Genomic DNA, 19,978 nt, shown 5'->3' with positions numbered 1-19,978 from the left:
CATCGCATGGAATTGCCGTAAAGGAAATACAAACGGTAAAACTCTACAAAATTACATTTTAAGCCATCCTGTTGTTATTTACACACCGGACGAATACACTTATCGCCCGGACAGAATAGAATATTCCGACATTCTGGATATTGTTTTGTCCACCACAACTATCCCTATCACGCTTGAAGTATTGCACGAACTATCCTCGGATCACTTACCGATCATTGCTACTTTAGGAGTGAACAAAAGTAATACTGCTTCCACTAGGAAAATTACTGACTGGCAGCGCTATGAACTCTTCATGAAAGACAGTGTTCTTGATGTCAGAAATTTGATCTGTGTTGATAACATCGACTCTGCAGTATCCTCATTTACCTCAAATATTCAAAGGGCTATTGAAAATGCTAGTGATACAGTTGTAAATACAAACACGCTCTTCCGACTGCCGCCTAAAATACGTCAAATGATGAGGCATAGAAATCGCCTCAGAAAAATTTACAACCTTACCTGGGACCCTGTCGCCAAAACGGCGATAAATCGCCTAAACCGGGACATCAAAACTACTGTGAAGCAACACAAGGACGAACTCTGGTGTGAAAAAATGTGCAACTTAGATTTCCGTGACGGATCTCTTTGGACTTTAATAAAAAACCTCAAAGCAAATTTTGTTACCAATCGTCCCATCTTCCATAACGGAGTTGTTGCCCTTTCAAATGAAGATAAAGCAAATGTTTTCGCCTCGCATTTGGAACTACAATTTACGCCAAATGATTGGGCTGTGGACAGAAACTTTGAACTTTTCACCCTTACTCATGTGAAAGATTGGCTAAATGCCCCCACAGCACGAAATATTCCCAAATTTGCTACCCCTGTAGAAGTGTCTCAAATTATTAAAAAACTCAAATCACGCAAAGCTCCCGGAAATGATGGCATTTCTAATACTGCAGTTAAAATGTTACCTTCCTGTGCAGTAGCGAATTTCACTAGCATTTTAAATGCGTGTTTATTTAACTCCTACTTTCCACAGCAGTGGAAAAGTGCAAAAATTATTTTAATTCCTAAACCTGGAAAGGACCACACGAAACCAGATGGCTATCGACCTATTAGTCTCCTGCCTGTGCTCGGAAAAATTTATGAGCGCATTATTCTCTCACGTATGCAATCCTATCTAAACATGTTGCCTCCGGAACAATTTGGTTTCCGCCAGCACCTTTCTACTACGAAGCAATTGTTACGCATTAATGACTTTTGTGGCTCTGCTTTGCATAACAAACAAAGTGTTGCTCTCCTCATGTTGGACGTGGCGAAAGCCTTCGACCACGTCTGGCATGAGGGGCTCATATCCAAATTAATTACTGCTAACGTGGACTGAGAAACGATCTTGACAATTCACTCCTTCATTACAAACCGGACTTTTTGTGTTTGTGTGAACGGTGCTATCTCCTCGTCTAGAAATATCCATAGCGGTATTCCGCAAGGGTCAGTTCTAGGACCTTATATGTATCTATTTTATGCTGCTGACTTTCCTCAAGCATCTCAAAATAACGCTATTTTGGCCTGTTATGCAGACGACATTGCCCTGGCAGTAAAGTCTGTTAATATGAATCACGCCATCAAAAAACTACAAGATGTCATTCCTAGCATTGAACGATGGTGCGCGCAATGGAAAGTCCAAATAAACGCACCCAAATCTCAACTTCTCCTCATACGCAGAAATAAAAGGAACACACCTGTCAAAAGAGGACTTTATCTATTTAACGAAATTGTTCCAATTGTTCCCCATGCCAAGTACCTCGGAGTGATTATAAATGATCGCTTAACGTGGACTAACCATATAAATTACGTCAGGGATAAGGCCTTACAAATTATCAAATGTCTCTTCCCAATTATTGGTAAATACTCCACTCTCGACCTGGGAAAAAAGCGGCTCATCTACACGTCTGCGATCAGACCGATCATGACTTACACCTCCCCAGCGTGGGCCGCCCTGACCAAAACTGACCTCAATAAATTATGTGTTGTGCAGAACCGCTATCTCAGGATTATTACGAATGCTCATTATTTCGTGACAAATAAGTGTCTACAAGATGACCTCAAGATCGACCCCTTAGATAAGTTCATCGCAAAGCAAAATCGGAATTTCTTCAGAGAAGCCCAGGACTGCAATCATATGCGTCAATTTAACCTCTTTGAATATGAAATATTGCACGAAGACAGGCACCTTAGACCATTTACTGCATTTATCCTCAATGAAAATCAGAACTTTCCAACCTAAGTTTTTACCCTGTGTTTACTTGGAAAACTGAAATGCTTAAAGTTAAGCAGCCACTATCGGGGTCAAGGCACGGGAGGGTGACCTTCCACGGGACTACGAACTAAAGTCTTCTACTGCTTACTGTAGATCTCTCACTGCTTCTATTGGTTTCAAATTTCTTTTATTTTATTTAATTTAACTTTTAGTTTACTGGAAAGTATGTTTTTATGTCTCTGCAATTGAATATTTTGTAAATAGCAAATTCTCATGATTTTCGCATACACGTCTCAACAGCCAATCAAAAGACCTCTACTAAGAGATATCTTTGACTGCTTCTGCTGGACTCCCTGCGTAATTTTACTTTTGTATATAGTCTTTCTAGTTGTGAGAAAAATGCACTTTGATGAGTTTATGCACTGAATATTTGTAAAAATGCACACTGTACCTGAAACTTGGACCAGCATCTCTCCAGCCTACCAGACACCGCTATAGCCTCACGTGACAAAGTAGTCACACCTTCTTTCATTCTGCATCCTGTCCTCCGGACACACTCATGCATTTGCTATACCTGCAATGTACTTTTTAATTCATGACAGCCTGTATACAGCTTGCTATCAGCAAGCTACACACGGCAATAGTGGGAAAAGAAAGAAAAGAAATCTCAACTTCAGTTCCAGCCCCCGCGCCATGAAGGAAGGACGTCTCTTCAGCGAGCTGCCATATAATTGCTTATTCCATCCTCTGCTACTACTATCAAGATCTTCAAGCAAAGTTATCAATCTGTTTACTTAAGAATCACATCTCCCGCAGATTTTAAATCTGCCTAAGAATATTTTCATCGCGATCTCAGTAATTATTTGCACTCCCCAACACAAGCCACATGCCAATGAGCCTACTAATCGTAAACTCTTTCCTATCCACTTTTTGCTTTAGTGTTTGTACTGTGTATAAAAAATTATAAAAAACCAAAAAAAGTATAAAATATAAAATACAAAAAAATTTTAAAAACCTAAAAACTTATAAAAAAATTATGATACTTAAGTTTTTTATTTCTCATCTCTAACTCACCCTAAACTTTCTCGAGCCTGTGGCTCCCTCTAGAGTGCATCAAGTAAATCACTTATGCCAAATTTTTCCTATTTCTGCTCGCTTTTAGTAATTCTGATGTGGAGGTAGATGGTTTTGAACCATAGGCACTCCGAAATTTTTAAATCATTGGCATTGACCTAAATGAATAACCAAGTAGACTCTACTGACCTAATGTAGCAGTTTGTACTGGTCAAATTAATCATCTGTTATCCATCTTCAATCACATGTTTTCTTTCTCACATGTCATAGGCTGATATATCTTGATTGTTTCTCACTGTGAAAAATATTACGTTGTGCTGTTATCTAAAAATATGCATCATATTGTTAATTTCATTATTATTATTTTTTGTCATTAAAAAAGTGATGCCTTGCTTTATTTTAATCGAATAGAAACAAATTACGCGTTCTGTGTTATGAGGGAAGGGAAATTTTTTAATTTTGATACACCAAAAATACATATAGCATTAAGTGTTTATCATTAGCGCCTAAAAATTAATTTTCATGTTTTTATTTAGTTGAAACAAGATTATTGCACAATTAAAAATAAATATATCAATAATAATGATAATAATTTCATCATTCAGTTTTGCTGACAATTTGTTTCCCGTTTCGTTTAAGGAATATATATGCATTAAATAAATGAATAAATACATACTACGTAAAAAGGCTGCCCAAAACCTAATTCCGTTACACGCTGAAAGCAGCAACAAGTGGTAAGAATGCAAAATAAATTTAAAAATACGTTTAAAATCCATCCCATATTCAGTTCGAAACAAAGAATATGCAAAAAGCAAAATATGAGAAGCAGAGTGGTAAACTGCATGAAAGACGCAAAAAATGCCAACTTCAATCTCGGCGTGTAATTTTAACAAAAGTTGATCGTAGACATGTAGTATTTCCGATTATGGAAGTGATTTTAACAGAAGTATTCATGTTTTGGCAATTTCAAATTCAAAAAAAAAATTTTAAACAAATTACAAAACTTTTTGTGCAGTCTCCCCATCCCTACATTTATATTTAGCAAAATTTTATAATCGTTATAAAAAACGTAAGGCAAAAATTTTTATTTCCGAACAATAAAAATTAAACGAGATATTTAAGTTTAAAACTTGCGATCTTTGACATCATTTTCCATTTGTCTTGGGGGATCGGTCAATAACTAAATTAGAATGATTCGATGTTGATTTCCCCCCTCAAATGCCATTCAGTGATATTCCTTAGATTTACTAGTATGTAATGTTAAACACTAGTGCTGCTAGCCTAACGAAGCCGCCATTTACTTACCTTTGAAACTCTTAGTAGAATAGTGAATTAAGCCAGTTTTGCACTTTCAGCGTCTTTCTGCCTTTGTCTTCAGTTTTGTGCACCGAAAACTCTACCTTCTTGTCCTCTGGCCCAAGGCCCAAGGCGATATTTTCCGGAGTACCTTTGCAACTTAATGCAATTACCTCCACAACTTCGTTAAGAAAACTGAAGTGATTAAGAAAAAGCACTGGCTAAAGGGTAATGAAGGAAACCATTAAGGGTTTACGGGGAAAGAAGTGAATAAGGAGTCCACACTACGGACGAAAAATTCTTTCTGCTTTCAACTTGTTTTACAAGATTGAAAGAGAGAGAGGTGATGAATAAAGGCGAATTCCTGAATGCATTGCATTAATGGAATTGGAAAGGTTGGAAGACAATCAGCCGGGAAACATAATTTTCCAGGGCTTGGGAAAGGTATATTAGGTAATACGGAAAACCGCAGTAGTTGCTAATGCCTTGGGGATGGGCTGGGGGGGGGAGAGAGTCTGGCGACTAAAGCTCGGAGCAAGGGATGAAGGAACGAAAAGAAGGGGGGAAAGAGTTCAAGAGGCGAAAAAGTTCTCCTACCGCCCGTTTTGTCCTCTGGCGAATTGCTTATTTTTGCGTAGATTTTAACTATCTTTAACTTTATATGGTGTTTCATGCTTTTCTGTATTTTACAATTTTTAATGAAGCAGTTTTTAGTTATACGTATTTTTTTCTTGCCGTGGAGTGAGAATTGAATGAGAAATATACCTATAATGAAATTCGAGGAAATAAAAAAAGTTTAAATGAAATGCAGCAAAAATGTGGGAAGCACTTCCGCAGAGAACCCGGTAAATGTAAACATCGCCAACTTTGGCGATAATAGTTCAAACCTGGTAACCTATCGGTATTCGCTTGCTTGAAGGTTGAAACCATTCCTCTTGCGTTCATTTTGTTGAATTATCACTGTCGTTGTTCGCATTTCGAGATTTATATTCTTCTTCTCTTATTTATTATTATTATTTTTTTCAAATTTTCCACGTTATTTTTTCTGAATTTTTCAACAACGAATAGATAGAAATATTTTCGTATAATTAAAGAAGTTTTCGTTGATAGATGCCGGTTCTCGGCTCCAATTCTTATGGCGTAAAATTTTAACAAGATACTATATTGTTAATGCTTTTCTAACAACAGCCTTTCAGAGGATGGCAGGTGTGACATAAATAGCTGATTAAATTGAAATAAAAAATATTATTGATTATCTAAGATGACAGAGTAGTTTGAATACAGTTCAAATGACTCTTGAAAAATAATAAAACGTATAAAGTTCTAGTTTTATTAACAATGCTACTGAAGAAAATTTGATTACTGTTGAAGGTTATTTGTATTGTGAAATATATTATGAAAAAGATGGGTTTATTTTTCGTATATCACGTTGATTAATGTACAGATATTTTTTCATTTTTGATGAATGCAAATAATATTAGGAATAAGCTACGCGGCTGTACTGAAGTATGCCAGTTTTCTAGAATACAAATTCCATAAGATTATGTTAATAAGGTCACCATTTTGAGAAATTTACACGGATCAATATTTTTAACAATAACCTGAATGGAAATCCTAGTTACTTAATCTGTTAACATCAGAAACATTTTTCTAAACTGATATTTTATTTTTAGTTGCTTGCATATGCAAATATTTCACTCTTCCATTTGTGCACGACCCTTGAATACGATCTCGAATTTTAATATCAAATTTGATAGTTAATTTTTGTCGTACGAGAGTTCCATGTTTTGTGTTTTATTTTTTTAATAAGTGCAAAATTTTCTAAATATAGATATAATGGTCAGAGGAACGTATAAAAAGTTAGATTTCTTAATTTTCACAAAAACTGACTGCTTTAAATTTTAAAATGAGAAAACATGAATATTTCTGTCATTTAAAACTTTTTTCTATTTGGAAGCGTAATTTTGTAACCAATGGTTGCGAAAATAAAGGACTTTTGCGAACATGGTTATGTATCGCATATTCCGGCGTAAAACGCGTACATTTTTTTAATCTTTTAGTATATTCGCCATATAACGCGAACCCTTTTCATTATGCAGCAACCTGAAAGACACATACTGTTATCGTTTGAAGTCGTTCATTCGAAGGTTTTTCTCAGGCTTTCGAACTATGGTATACCGAATTCACAAGCGATAAGGGGAACAACATGTGTTGAGGGAAATGCTTGAGGGAATAAAATAATTCTTCAAAGAGGGTGCGATGTATTCAATGCAGTTGTGCCCAAGAATGTTATTCTAGAGTTTCGAGAAAAAGGGGGGGTGATTTGGGATATGAATACACTTCCGACCCGAATGAATTTCTCGGAATTAGGAGTCAGATGTTTTCTCTTTTTTATTTGTCATTTGAAACCGTGATTTTGAAGTGAACATCAAAGGCTTTAGTAAATCGCATTTGCTTTAGCTGAAATACAGTTGATCCAGTATTCCTTTTAGCTTCTGCCAAACGAAACAAACCTAGTGTTATTTTTAAATGCAAAGTGTTTCTGTTTGCGGAAGATAATGCAAATTGTGCTGCATCAAGGATGTTTGATGTTGCTGAAAGCTCCATACGACAGTGGAAGAAAAATGATATCACAATAATTAATATGCCAAGGAAGGAATGTGCTTTGCAGAATGGAGAAGCGAAATGGCTTATCCTAAAACAACGTCCTGGATAATCTGGTCCTAAAGAGCTGGGTCCTCTAAAATCGCCAGTAACAGCATTTAGGTACATGTAGAAATCAAATTTTTGTATGCTCATCGTTTTCTTGCTTTAACAGCATTTAGGTACATGTAGAAATCAAATTTTTGTATGCTCAAAGTTTTCTTGCTTTTAAATTTATCATTCTTACATCCGACGTATAACGCACAACCGTAAATTTTGATGCCATTTTTTGTATTAAAAGTGTGTGTTATACGCCGAAATATGCGATACGTACTTTTTAATTTTATTATCTTTGTTAAAAATAACCTTAAGGTAAGAGAAAAGGTTTCTCTCGATTGCATTACAGTAAAATGTATTTAGTCTTCGGATAAAAAACAATCACAGTGTTCGGATTTTCCAATTATTTGGATAAGCTGTATTTGCACTTAGCGTGGATTATTTGAGTTCTGCTGCACTATTATTCCCACGTCCTTAAAAATGACACAGTTGAATAATATAACTTATTTTATGGCAGTGATATGAGAAATGGAAGAAGGATGCCTTTAAATAAGCACTATACTGAGTCTAATACTCTAAACATGCAGAAGTTCAGATCACTATTTGCCTGTAAATAATTTCCTTATTTTTAACTCATAACTAATCTGAATCTAGATAAAAGTTAAGAATTATAAAACAATTTTAACCTAATTTTAACACAAGAGAATACATTTTCTTTGACTGCTAAAGAACAATAACCAGAGAAATCATTTAACTTTTCGCAAATTGAAATAAATACTAATTTTAGAGTAAATAAATATAATTAATATGTATTTCAATAGGTTTTAAGTATATTATCTATTCAGCTCGCTTGTAACTTCTAATTCCATAACTCATGAAATCTTTCAAACACAAAGATATAAATTTAGAATTTTACATAATTCTGAATTGCCATGAATAATCTTAACCGTTGTAAGGAAATATGGTTACAGTCTCACAAAAAAATATTCTCAAGTCTAAAATGTATAAATTACAGAAGGTAGTATATTACGCAAAAATACATAAAATACATAACATAAATTTTAGTTTTGCAAAAAACTATTCTTTACCCTTACCATTTCTATACGCCTAATCAAACCGCATACTGTTAATTTATCAGGATTACAGTTTTTCAAAATGTTGTGCAATTGTTTTTATGGGTGTATACATATACTTTGATGTTTTACATATCTTTTCCTCATGTGATAAGACGTTTCGGAATGAAAGTATTCAGATAAGCAACATATTGTGACATACACGATAACGACAGTTTCGGACGGCGAAGGACGTGATGTAATTACGGTGAAAAGAAATTAAATGGATGAAAAATGTGTGAAGCAATAAACTTTTAGAATTTAAAGTAACCACCAGATTTACAAATTTTGATCACAAATGAGTAAGAAATACCTCGTTTTCCGTTGCTTTTTCTTTTCAGGAGTGGAGGACGTCAAAGCAACAAAAAAGAAAATCTATTGATTCAATAATAAGAAGGGATACATTAACTACACTTTCCTCCTTAGACTGTGAGGGATATATTGTTTAACACTTCCTGCAAATGTATCTCAGACTCATCCCATTGAATACTACCGTTATTGGAAAAAGGGTTATGGATGAGCATCAGCTGCTGTCGCTGGATGGGATTTGAATCGCAGCAGCATTTATCATGAAGTTTAAGGAAAGTTTCAACCCACATGACAAATTTTATTGAACAGATTTTCATAAGCTCAAGATAGATATTCTTTTTATCAAGTTTCAAAGAACTGAGAAAGATGCACTCTTGTGAAATTTGTCAAGGGAAGACCATGTTTGATGCTCTTAAATATAAACTTATTTCTTATCCTTAACACTTCAGAAACTTGCCTTTGTACTCTGTTAATCTTACAATATCACTATATGACAAGGAAAATGTTGGGCACCATTTTTGTTAATTTATCTCAAGCTGGTTGATTCTTAACTTGATTAACATGCTCAAAGCAATTAGCATTTTTTTTCCTATTATTTTCTATGTCCTTTCTTCTCGACAAGAATATTTCCGGCAGAAATTATAAATTCTGCAAGGTCAGGTTTCTACAAATTCAGGCCAACCCACAGAGAAGTAACTTTAACGCAAGAAAATGTTAATAAAGGTATTCTCACGAATAATCTGAGCATCCAAGTCCAACAGAACTTATTCGCATGTACCCCAGAAATTTGGCTTTTCTGTTTAAATTGGTCAGGCCTAACAATGATATTGCTACAAGTTTCTATACTGTAGCATAAACAGCCTCAAGAAATAAGAAGCTTTGCTGGAAAAATAAAATTACAGGAAGAAGTCTATTGAAATAAATGGCTATTTCGCTAAATTGGCGATGATTTTGGCAAATAATTATTCAAGCCAAATTTGGCGAAAAATCGCGCATTCGCTAAATTTGGCAACCATTGGCTATATTTTGATCCTCTCTCTGTATAATTGCAATTGGCCTAGATGGCTATGTAACTGTCTCCGACCCTCATGTAACTGTAACCGTACACGCCTTCCAGTAATCTCGAGAAATAGAAAGTACTGGAAATTTCTCAGCAGCCGCACAGTGGGGCAAAATCCCAAAAAGCTGCCCCAAAATCGAAAATGTTATAAATTCGGCTGAAAGTCAATACTCGGGGATTTTCGGTGTCGCTGATTATGAATCATAATTTTAGGTCAAAATTTTTCAGTCAATAAATCAAAATTTGAAACAAGAACAAAATGGCGGATTTGACACGAATCACTTTTATAGAGAAAGTGCAAAATATATCCATATGCTGTATAATACGATAAAACATACAATCGATTGATATCAAGTTCATAGACCGTCATCGGAAGAGTAAGTGGATTCAACTTTTAAATCGCTGAAGCTTCATGTACTTGCTGGTACACGTGCGCAAATAACAATGAAACTGCTTCTGAGAGCAACGACTTTAAATTTTTCTGAGGCAATTCGCGCAATCTTGAAATAAATGGATCGGATATTAATAATAAGCACAAAATAATGTCTTCCATTGTTTTGGCTCGGGAACACTTCCTTGCAAACTCTTCACGAAACTTTTTTAATGCATTTATTAGTAGACTCTTCGGCGTCATCAGACTTCTGCCCTAACGGCAATACCAATGAGTTTATCGCTTCTGTGCCACGAATCAATATCGTATGTACCGAAATTGGCATGTAGAACCATGGATATAACGACACAAACTGACGAGTTGTCTGTACGGCATAATCTTGGAATTTTATGGAATCGGTTTCATAGCCGCTTGAAATTGTCTACAATATAACATGGAAACGCGTACTGTTATAGCAGCAGAAATGCTTGCGTTTTCGAAACATCTTCGAGCGGTATTCCCATCATTCGAGGTACCGAACCCAGGCTTTGGCTGATCGACTATGAGATCTAACTCCATACGGAAACCATTCTGTATATTGGTTTTTCGGATCTTTACTTGTTCCTTTTTTTTTATCACTACGCGCTTGTCAGTTTTTAATTCCAAGCTTCTATGCTACATGTGAACAGCATTCGAAAAACCGTATCCATAAAATGTAAAGTTCACAGTCCAAAACTGTAGATAATCTTCAGAGACTCCCTTTTTCTATAACTGAGTCGATATTGTTAAAGTCTTTTGAAGTTACTTTGCATAAATGGCATCGTTGAGTAGATATATGCGTGATAGCGTTACAAACTTTACCATCTATCATGGTGAAAGCAAGTCGAAAAGAAACTCTATCTACGATCTTTTCAAAAGGGACAGGATTGTTCTCTTGCAGTTTAATGTACTCCATTTCCTCCCGAGTGGCTTCAGAACTCTCGTGAAAAAAATTGAATCCTGATTGGCCTACAAAAACGAGGAGATGGCAGTCTCGGATTTTTCCATACAAGACTTGCGATTGTTTCTTGGTTGTCTGTTACAAGCTGCAGTGGAACGATTGAGGTAAAAAAATATTAGCATCGGGCTTGCGTCCATTATCATTGGTGAACTTTTGTTGTACGTACTTTGGCCAGAAGTGCTAGCACAGCCCCACTTACAAATAAAATTCAAGTTGCAAACATTTTCAGCAGGAAAACTTTTGACAACGTGCAACAGTGTTAATAATATTCTATCAGCTGTGTAATTGAGCAAAGCCTGCACTTTTACATCAGCACTACATTCATTAACAGAAATATCTGACTTAGGCGGATAACATTTGAGCTTGGATTGATGTGGCAATTTATACGGCGGAAATAAATCACAGCTGTTCTCTTTGCTTCTATTACGAAGTCCCTGATATTGCGATTTCGATTATTTTAATTCTACTAATGAGCGACAGAGCAGCATCAGCAGATTGTTTCTCGAATCAAGTTGTTTCTCGAATTGTGTCTATGGATTCCTCATACTTCTTAGCTTTAGACGGGCTTCCCAATCCCACATCACGGACAATTTTTGCAGCATCTGATTTCCCAGATGATCGAAGGCTCCTTTGAGTGGCATACATTCTTCTGTACTATTTCTTTCTTCAGTCCTCCTTTGTTTTGTCCGGTGACTAGACTCTGCAAATTCTGAAGAAGAGCCGACCCAAATTATGGGAATTTTCTGAAAATTGTTTAGTTTCTTCGAAAGAAACAAATACTCTCAAACTTTCAGAATATTTTTTCCGAAATTTGCCTTCATTTCTTGATACTTGCTGCCACTTTTTATACAAGTTATGCAACAACTTGCGGTGGACAGGTTTTACGTTTTCTGATAGAGCGAAGGGGCGTTGCAATTTAAGGCCTCATTCAATTGAAACAGTGATCGTTGCATCCAGCATTAGCGATCACTTTTGAAAACGAGTGATTTTTCGAATTCAATTGAAACACTTCCCTACCAATCGAACTCGTAGGGATTGCCAGAGGTTACTTGATGCGCGATGCTGCTTATCACGTGCTCGGAAGTTGCGTTCTTTTCGAAATAACCAATGATAAAGCTCTTAGATACGCAGGCTGACTCTTCGTAACCGTTCGTCAGGGTTGCAGTTCAGGTTTGGTGTGCCCTCTTTGGCTTTTCAGCGCTCTTTAAATCTATGAAAAGTTTTCAAAGGGTATCATTTTATTTCTTTATGAAAATAGCTAACTTAAAAGACACATTCCATTCATATAAATCACATGTGAAAAATATAGGACAAGTGTGTTTTACATTCATACTGAAAGAAAAGTGATTCAAAAGACAGTTTAGAGCAAAAGAAAAGCAAAATGTACACTATAGCTCTATAACAACTCAAAAAATACGATGTAATATATTGTAAAAGGAAAATTATATAATACATAATGATATAAAGTGATAAGTGATAAGTGATAAGTGACGGGGGGACGTGGGCACTGTCCCTTTACCATAGTGGTTAATCAGTACAGCACCACGCCCACCATTATTTAGAGAACAGCATTAGCATATGTAACTAGTATTACAAATAAAGCATGGTACGATGTACATAGCAGGAGTAATTACATCTAGAAGAATAGGATATAAACTATATAACATATGTAATATTTACAGATTGTTGTGCTACCACACTATCTTCACAAGTGACGTTACACCAGAGGTACATATACATACGCATATTAAAAATGCGTGCACATATTATATGACATATAAGATAAAATTAGTACACTAGTTCAATATAGAAATGCGGATGTATAATACATAGAGCAAAGCGCATAATGGAATGTACAGTCATACATATAAGACATGCGATACAGTCATCTGCTAATAAATAACTTGCAAATTACTATATGGTGCAACTACTGTATGAGAAGAGATTGCAATGTTACAGTTGAAAAATTAATATAACATGTACATATTTATATAGTGTTACTATTGTGGCATGAAACGATGAACATAGGAGTAATTACATCTCGGGGGGCAGATATAAACGATATAACATATACAGATTGTTATGCGACCAGATGATATTCGCAATAGTGATGTTATACCAGAGGTACGGTTTATACGATTATAGAGGTTGGACGATTTATACGACCTGCATGACATGTGAGGACTACAAGCTAAATGATACAATACAGTTACCATACAAAGTACAGGCTACAATATTACGTACAGACCGATTATAACAACGCTGCTCATGTGAACTACAACATAAAATACAATAAATACATATCTGGATTAACATATTACTGATATTCTGGAGTAAATACATTCAAGGTTATAGTGTACATAATGGCATTCAAAATACTATATACAAGTTATATAATACAATATAATTACCATACAAAATACGAGTTAGAAGATTACTGAAAAATTAATTATTACATTTCAATAGTATAAACAGTATGTTTCAGTAGTAAGTGTATTTCAGTAGTAAATACACTTCCGTAGTAAAGTGCGCAAAATATCTTCTGGAGTGAGTACAAATCAATGCTAAAACGTGCGAAACTTCTTTATACAGACTATGTCATACGAGCTCCTACATATAAAATAGCGACAGTACTCATCACAAGTTTACCGGTACATTAATTATACAATGTTATTCTAGTAAGGGTGTTACATACAATATGTAGTATAGATGTAGGACCATGAGAATAAAGATCAGATAAGGTGCTATATACAATATATACACTGGGTGCTGCATATACAAATACAGTGGTGGCCAAAATTGTGGACACTTTTGGAAATTTTTTATGTTTTTGAACTTTGTATGCTTATAGAAAACGTTACGTTTCCCAAAATGCAAACTTGTATGTATCATTTTAAAGAGAATTTATTACTGAATTCAATACAAAACACAAAATTCAATTATTTGAAATACAAAAAAAGTTAAACGATAATAGTTATCGATATACATTAGATAGTGATGATTGCAGTGAGTTATCAGTACTTAGTAGGGTACCCTTTATTTTTGATTACAGCTTCACATCGACGTTTCATTGAGGTGACAAGAGTTTTAAGCTCTTCTGACATGCATGACCAAATCATAACACTAACTGGGTTCTTCACAGTTGCTTGAATGCAGTCAGGATGTAGCTCTTCTCCTATTCTACGTCTTACATATTTTTGCCCATCACTACCGAATAACGATATCTTAGTTTCATCACTCCATATAACTTGTGACCACTGATCATTTGTCCAGTTAATGTCTTCCTTTGCCCACTGTAGCCTTCTTTTTTTTTTTTTTTTTTTTTTTTTTTTTTTTTTTTTTGCGTTGCTGAAAATTAAGATAAGGCATTTTTCGTGGAATTCTACCTCTCAGTCCAACATTTGTTAATCTTCTCCTGATTGTTCTTGAACTGACAGAAACACCAGCATCATTCAGATCACTTCTGATGGCCGCTGATGACATTTTTCTATCTTGGAGACATAGTCTTTTTATTCTTCTGTCATCAATAGATGTGGTGCACCTTTTTCGACCTTTTCCTTCTTTGCTTTTTATTGAATTTGTATCCTGATATCGTAAACAAAACTTTCGGATTTTAGATGTAGTCACTGAACCACCCACCTGTCTTGCAATTTCAGCATAGGAAAGACCACTTTCTCGTAACACAATAATATTACATCTCTTTCTAGGTGTCCAATCTACTCTTTTATTTGATGTCATTGCTTCTTGACTAAATATTAAAATTTTTTACAAAAATTCCTATTTGTAATTGCAGTGTATAAGAACAGGTCCTTCTTCTACAGAACAAAGCAAAATAATGAATTGTTTCAAGTGTAAACATGATGTCAGCTTCTACTGGCAGTTACTAACATTTGATAGGTTCTCAGGACAAGAACAGTGATTGGCCAGGAAAGCTAGACATTAGAAACCACTTCATAACTGTGTTTTTTATTTATATTAAAGTACATATAACTTTTTTTTTTGTATTGCAAATAATTGAATTTTGTGTTTTGTTTTGAATTCAGTAATAAATTCTCTTTAAAAGGATATATACAAGTTTGCATTTTGCGAAACGTAACATTTTCTATAAGCATACAAATTTCAAAAACATAAAAGTTTCCAAAAGTGTCCACAATTTTGGCCACCACTGTATTGTTGAAGAAGTATTGTTATTTTGCATAATATGATAAATGTTAAAAACAAATTGATGTATAACAATGTATACATATCTTGCATATAATCTCACAAATAGTGTTATCTTTGATACAATACAGGTGTGTAATATTCAGGCACTATAAGGTGTCATAGATATAATACGATACAATTCTGTGGTTAGGTTAACATAAAAAAGATGTAAGTATGCTTATTTACATAAGGTATACGAGGTAATTGCCTCCTCGAAAAGATTAAAAAAAAATTCTTAATGCTGTACATATAGCAAGATATAAAAATACACAAGACGAAACAATGTCGCAACGAAACGGATGATTGCTATGCAAAATACAGGGTACAAATTCAAGTAATTTAATGTGTGAAAGTACATGTCAGACTTAAATGCTGTATGCAAACATACTAAATTAGCATTATATAGACACAAAATTTATTTCACAAATGAAATACTGGATGAGTAGAATATTACATCAAAGGTGTGTTTAACACTTTGCATAATCTTAAAAATATACAGAAAGAGTACTTGGCAGAGCTTGTTGCACAAACATATAATAGTAGCAGACTAAGATTCACATAGCTATATATAATACAAACATATATTCAGGAATAATTAAGTATGCAGTAAAACACGTATGACAGAGAACACTGTCAAACTTAACACTGTGTGATGCATAATCTCCAATACATTCTAGAATGCATATCAGTAACTATTAACGTTAATTGACTACATCATTACACAACAGGTGTGCTTAAACACTTCTGCATGACCTTAATATGCATAAAACAGTTACTACGTTTAAATTCTGGGAAATATGTATCAATATTGTGATACTTTTAAATTACGGATATATTGGAATATTTGATGATTGATGCTAGAACTACATTTGAATATAATGATGTAAGATTAAACATTTGAATATAATGATTGTTTGTATGCTTCTTTATATGCTATCAACAACCCGGAACACTACTCCCCAATTATACATCATTATATTCAAATGTAATTATATTCAAATGTTTGTTTAATCATGTAAAAGTTTAGGCAGTACATGATTCGATGCATACATTCAAGAATAAATTGGTGCATATTGATAATTAAATAGTTGACATAGAGGACATGATTCAGTAGTATTTACAGAATATGGTTGAGATCCAGTTGTGCGCTTACGAACATAAGTCCAAGCCTAATGTGGATTGTTTATCCATAATATTTACAATTTGACGGATCAGGTGTCGCTGTTTAATTAAAAATTTGCAAAATGCTTGACGATTAGCATCTGGGAGACAAGTATGTGAACCAGAAGTGAGTGGGCATGTTGAAAGGTAATGTTCTGACGAACCCATATCTCCGCAACTACAAAAGTCAGTATTACTTAAGCGAAATCGTGCATAATATTATGGAAAAGGCCCATGTCCTGTAATATATCTAACGAGATTGGGATTGTTAATACACTCATGTCCATAAATTAAGGATAATTCGGAGTCACGCGGAAATCGAACTCTAAAATAAATATGTCACCTGTAAAATCACTACACACATCTTCAAGAATCATATGCAAATTTCAGAAAGTAACCAGATGACACCGATGGTACGTCACAATGACGAGAGTGTAAGAGAGTGACATATAAGGAATACAGGCAAAGAAGTAAAATTGTTCGAAGGCGCTTTGTAAGCATTTCAGTGCAATAACCGAATAGTTATGACAAAAAGGAAGCATTTGGATGATTTTTTACATGGTAGAATTATCGGCCGTCTGGAATGTGGGCGTACCCAACTGGAAGTATCAGACGAACTTGAAATTGCCCAGAGTGTCATCTCCAGGCTTTGGAAACGATTCCAAGATGATGGTAATGTGAGTAGACGTTACAGCACAGGTCGCCCCAGAGTTACAACGCCGAATGAAGACCGGTATTGGCAGTTAGTGCCAAAAGAAACAGGCGGAGCACAGCCTCAGACCTGTCTCGTCAGCTCTCTTCAGCCACTGGTACGACAATTTCAAGGCAGACCGTGTACAGACGCTTAGGGCAGATTAGTCTATATGCTCATAGACCTGTCAGATGCGTTCCACTTACTGCAACTCACTGTCGCCTGCGGTTAGCCTGGAGTAAAGAGCATGCACTGTGGACACCGCAACAGTGGGTTTCTGTGATGTTTTCCGACGATTCTAGGTTTAGCTTGCAGTCTGATTCTCGCCGGACTTTCATATGGAGAGCTCCAGGTAGCCGTTACCACCAAGAAAACATCATTGAACGACACCGTTACGGTGGTGCAGGAGTGCTCGTTTGGGGTGGAATTATTCTGGGTTCCAGAACTGACCTGCATGTTCAAATTGGAACCATGACAAGCCAAATCTATCGGGACGTCATTCTGGAACAACATGTACGTTTGTTTCGGGGTGCCATGGGCGCACAGTTTGTGTTTATGGATGACAACGCCCGTCCTCACTGTGCAAACATCGTAAGCGAATGCCTTCAATTGGAGGATATCACCTAATGGATTAAAAACTGATACAGATGGATCAAAAACTGATAGCAAAACAGGCAGTGCGTTTATAGTTCTACACGACCAATCGAATATTTATCAATAGAAAGGTCAGCTACGCACTAATAATAGTGTATTTCAGGGAGAGGCAGTGGCAATTGCGCACGCAATATGTTACCTGCAGGAACAGCAGATTACACCTGCAATAATAAAAACAGACAGTCAGTCTTCTTTATATGCTATCAACAACCCGGAACACTACTCCCCAATTATCCAGCAGATACAAAAAGATCTACGAGACCATCCGGAAATTCATATCTCGTATGGACTGGCCAGCATTCTCACCGGACTTGAATCCAGTAGAGCGCGTTTGGGACATGCTTGTCCGACGAGTTTCAGCCCGTCAACCTCCTCCTACATGTCTACCGGAACTTCGGAGAGCATTGCTTTTTGACTGGTGTAATATCCCCCAAGATCAGATCGATAATTTGATACTCAGCATGCTTAGGCGTTGTACTGACTGTATTGCATCGTCTGGGAGACATACAATGTATTAACAATCATACCAAGCATGTAATACTGGTTTTTTGTAAATAGGTTTTTTTTGTAATTTGCTCCAGGGAGAAAAAATCGCTAATTTTTTTAATAATATCAAACATATAGCATCCTTTTTTGCTCTTTGCATTTTGTTTAATAAATAAGCTTTACAAATAAGTCAAATTTGTTTTGCTTCTAACTCTTCTTTTGCCTGATTTTGCATTATCCTTAATTTATGCACATGAATGTATTTCGAGCTGTATCAACGTACGCGAGATGGTATTGCGTACGGCGGCCGGTTTGGCTCGAGTCCCATTCTCCTGCCATTGGCCTATGGCCTTAAGTCGAAGAGATCTTTTAAGGTGGGAAATGGGCCATGGGATATTAATTTGTTCGTAAGCGTGTTCATTGGCAGCTTCCTTAGCCAATCTGTCAGCAAGCTCCTTTCTATAATGACCGACATGGGCCTTTATCTATTCCAGCGAGATATGAATTTCCGGATGGTCTCGTAGATCTTTTTGTATCTGCTGGATAATTGGGGAGTAGTGTTCCGGGTTGTTGATAGCATATAAAGAAGACTGACTGTCTGTTTTTATTATTGCAGGTGTAATCTGCTGTTCCTGCAGGTAACATATTGCGTTCGCAATTGCCACTGCCTCTCCCTGAAATACACTATTATTAGTGCGTAGCTGACCTTTCTATTGATAAATATTCGATTGGTCCTGTAGAACTATAAACGCACTGCCTGTGTTGCTATCAGTTTTTGATCCATCTGTATAGATCCCTGTATGTACATGTGAATAAGTAGATGTTGTTTTTAATTCTATTCTCCCCCCGATTCCCTTCTGCTAGGGGTGGATGTGTAAGTGGGGGGGGCTGTGCTTCATACTCGTCAGGAAGATGTCTTCTGCAAACGTTGCAGGCCTACGTAATTGTTTGACGGGTTGCCGGGAAGCTTCCTCTTCTACGCGAATATGCAGGGGGAAGTAGTCCGGCTAAAACATTGATTGCGTCTGAGGCCGTTGTGCAATATGTACGAGTAATTTTAAGAGCAAATGGCCTTTGGATGGAAGACAGATGCTTGATCTTTCGCCCCTGCATGGGGTTGGCCCATAATACAGCAGCATATGAGACCATGTTTTCGGTGACCGTCGTGTAGAGAAGCTTTTGAATATGAGGGTTGAGACCCCATTTGTGTCCTTGTAAATATTTCATTTGTTTGGCAATAACAGCCCTACGTTTTTTAAGATCTAAAATATGAAGAATCCAAGTCAGTTTTTCGTCAAAGATTAGGCCCAAGTATTTGAGCTCCTTGACGATCCATACTGACGAGGACTAAGGACATTGTTGCAGTGAAGATGAGAATGGAGCCTATTCATCAGTAATTTTTTTCAAAAGCTCAGGTTTCTCTTCATCAAACGAGATAATGATATAAACTAAATACACATAATAAATACATAAAACTCTATAAAGAATAATGTTTATAACTATATAGTAAATACCAACATACATCACATCATGGCATGTTAACACTGCTATGAAGGATATTTAGTTAGAAACATAAGTTTCATATTTATTTTATAACACAAAAGAGTAAACCATAAGGATGAC

The 19,978-nt window shown here is 35.8% G+C and overlaps 1 protein-coding gene across 2 annotated transcripts in view; it reads right to left on the bottom strand.

The window, feature by feature from the left end:
- LOC118202950 (uncharacterized) overlaps positions 1-8,494 on the bottom strand; it is an 81,925-nt gene extending 73,431 nt beyond the window's left edge. For both annotated transcript variants that reach the window (XM_085811907.1, XM_085811908.1), the window contains exon 1: positions 8,404-8,494. The gene's annotated coding sequence lies outside the window, so the exon portion shown is untranslated. The remainder of the gene's footprint in view (positions 1-8,403) is intronic.
- Between the last annotated feature and the right edge of the window lie 11,484 nt (positions 8,495-19,978).

This window comes from Stegodyphus dumicola, chromosome 2 (genome assembly GCF_044657685.1).
Source record: "Stegodyphus dumicola isolate Sdum_Otavi_A_Nest chromosome 2, ASM4465768v1".
NCBI lineage: Eukaryota > Metazoa > Arthropoda > Arachnida > Araneae > Eresidae > Stegodyphus > Stegodyphus dumicola.
The sequence above is the reverse complement of the archived record's forward strand: the minus strand, read 5'-3'. Positions and strand labels throughout refer to the sequence as shown.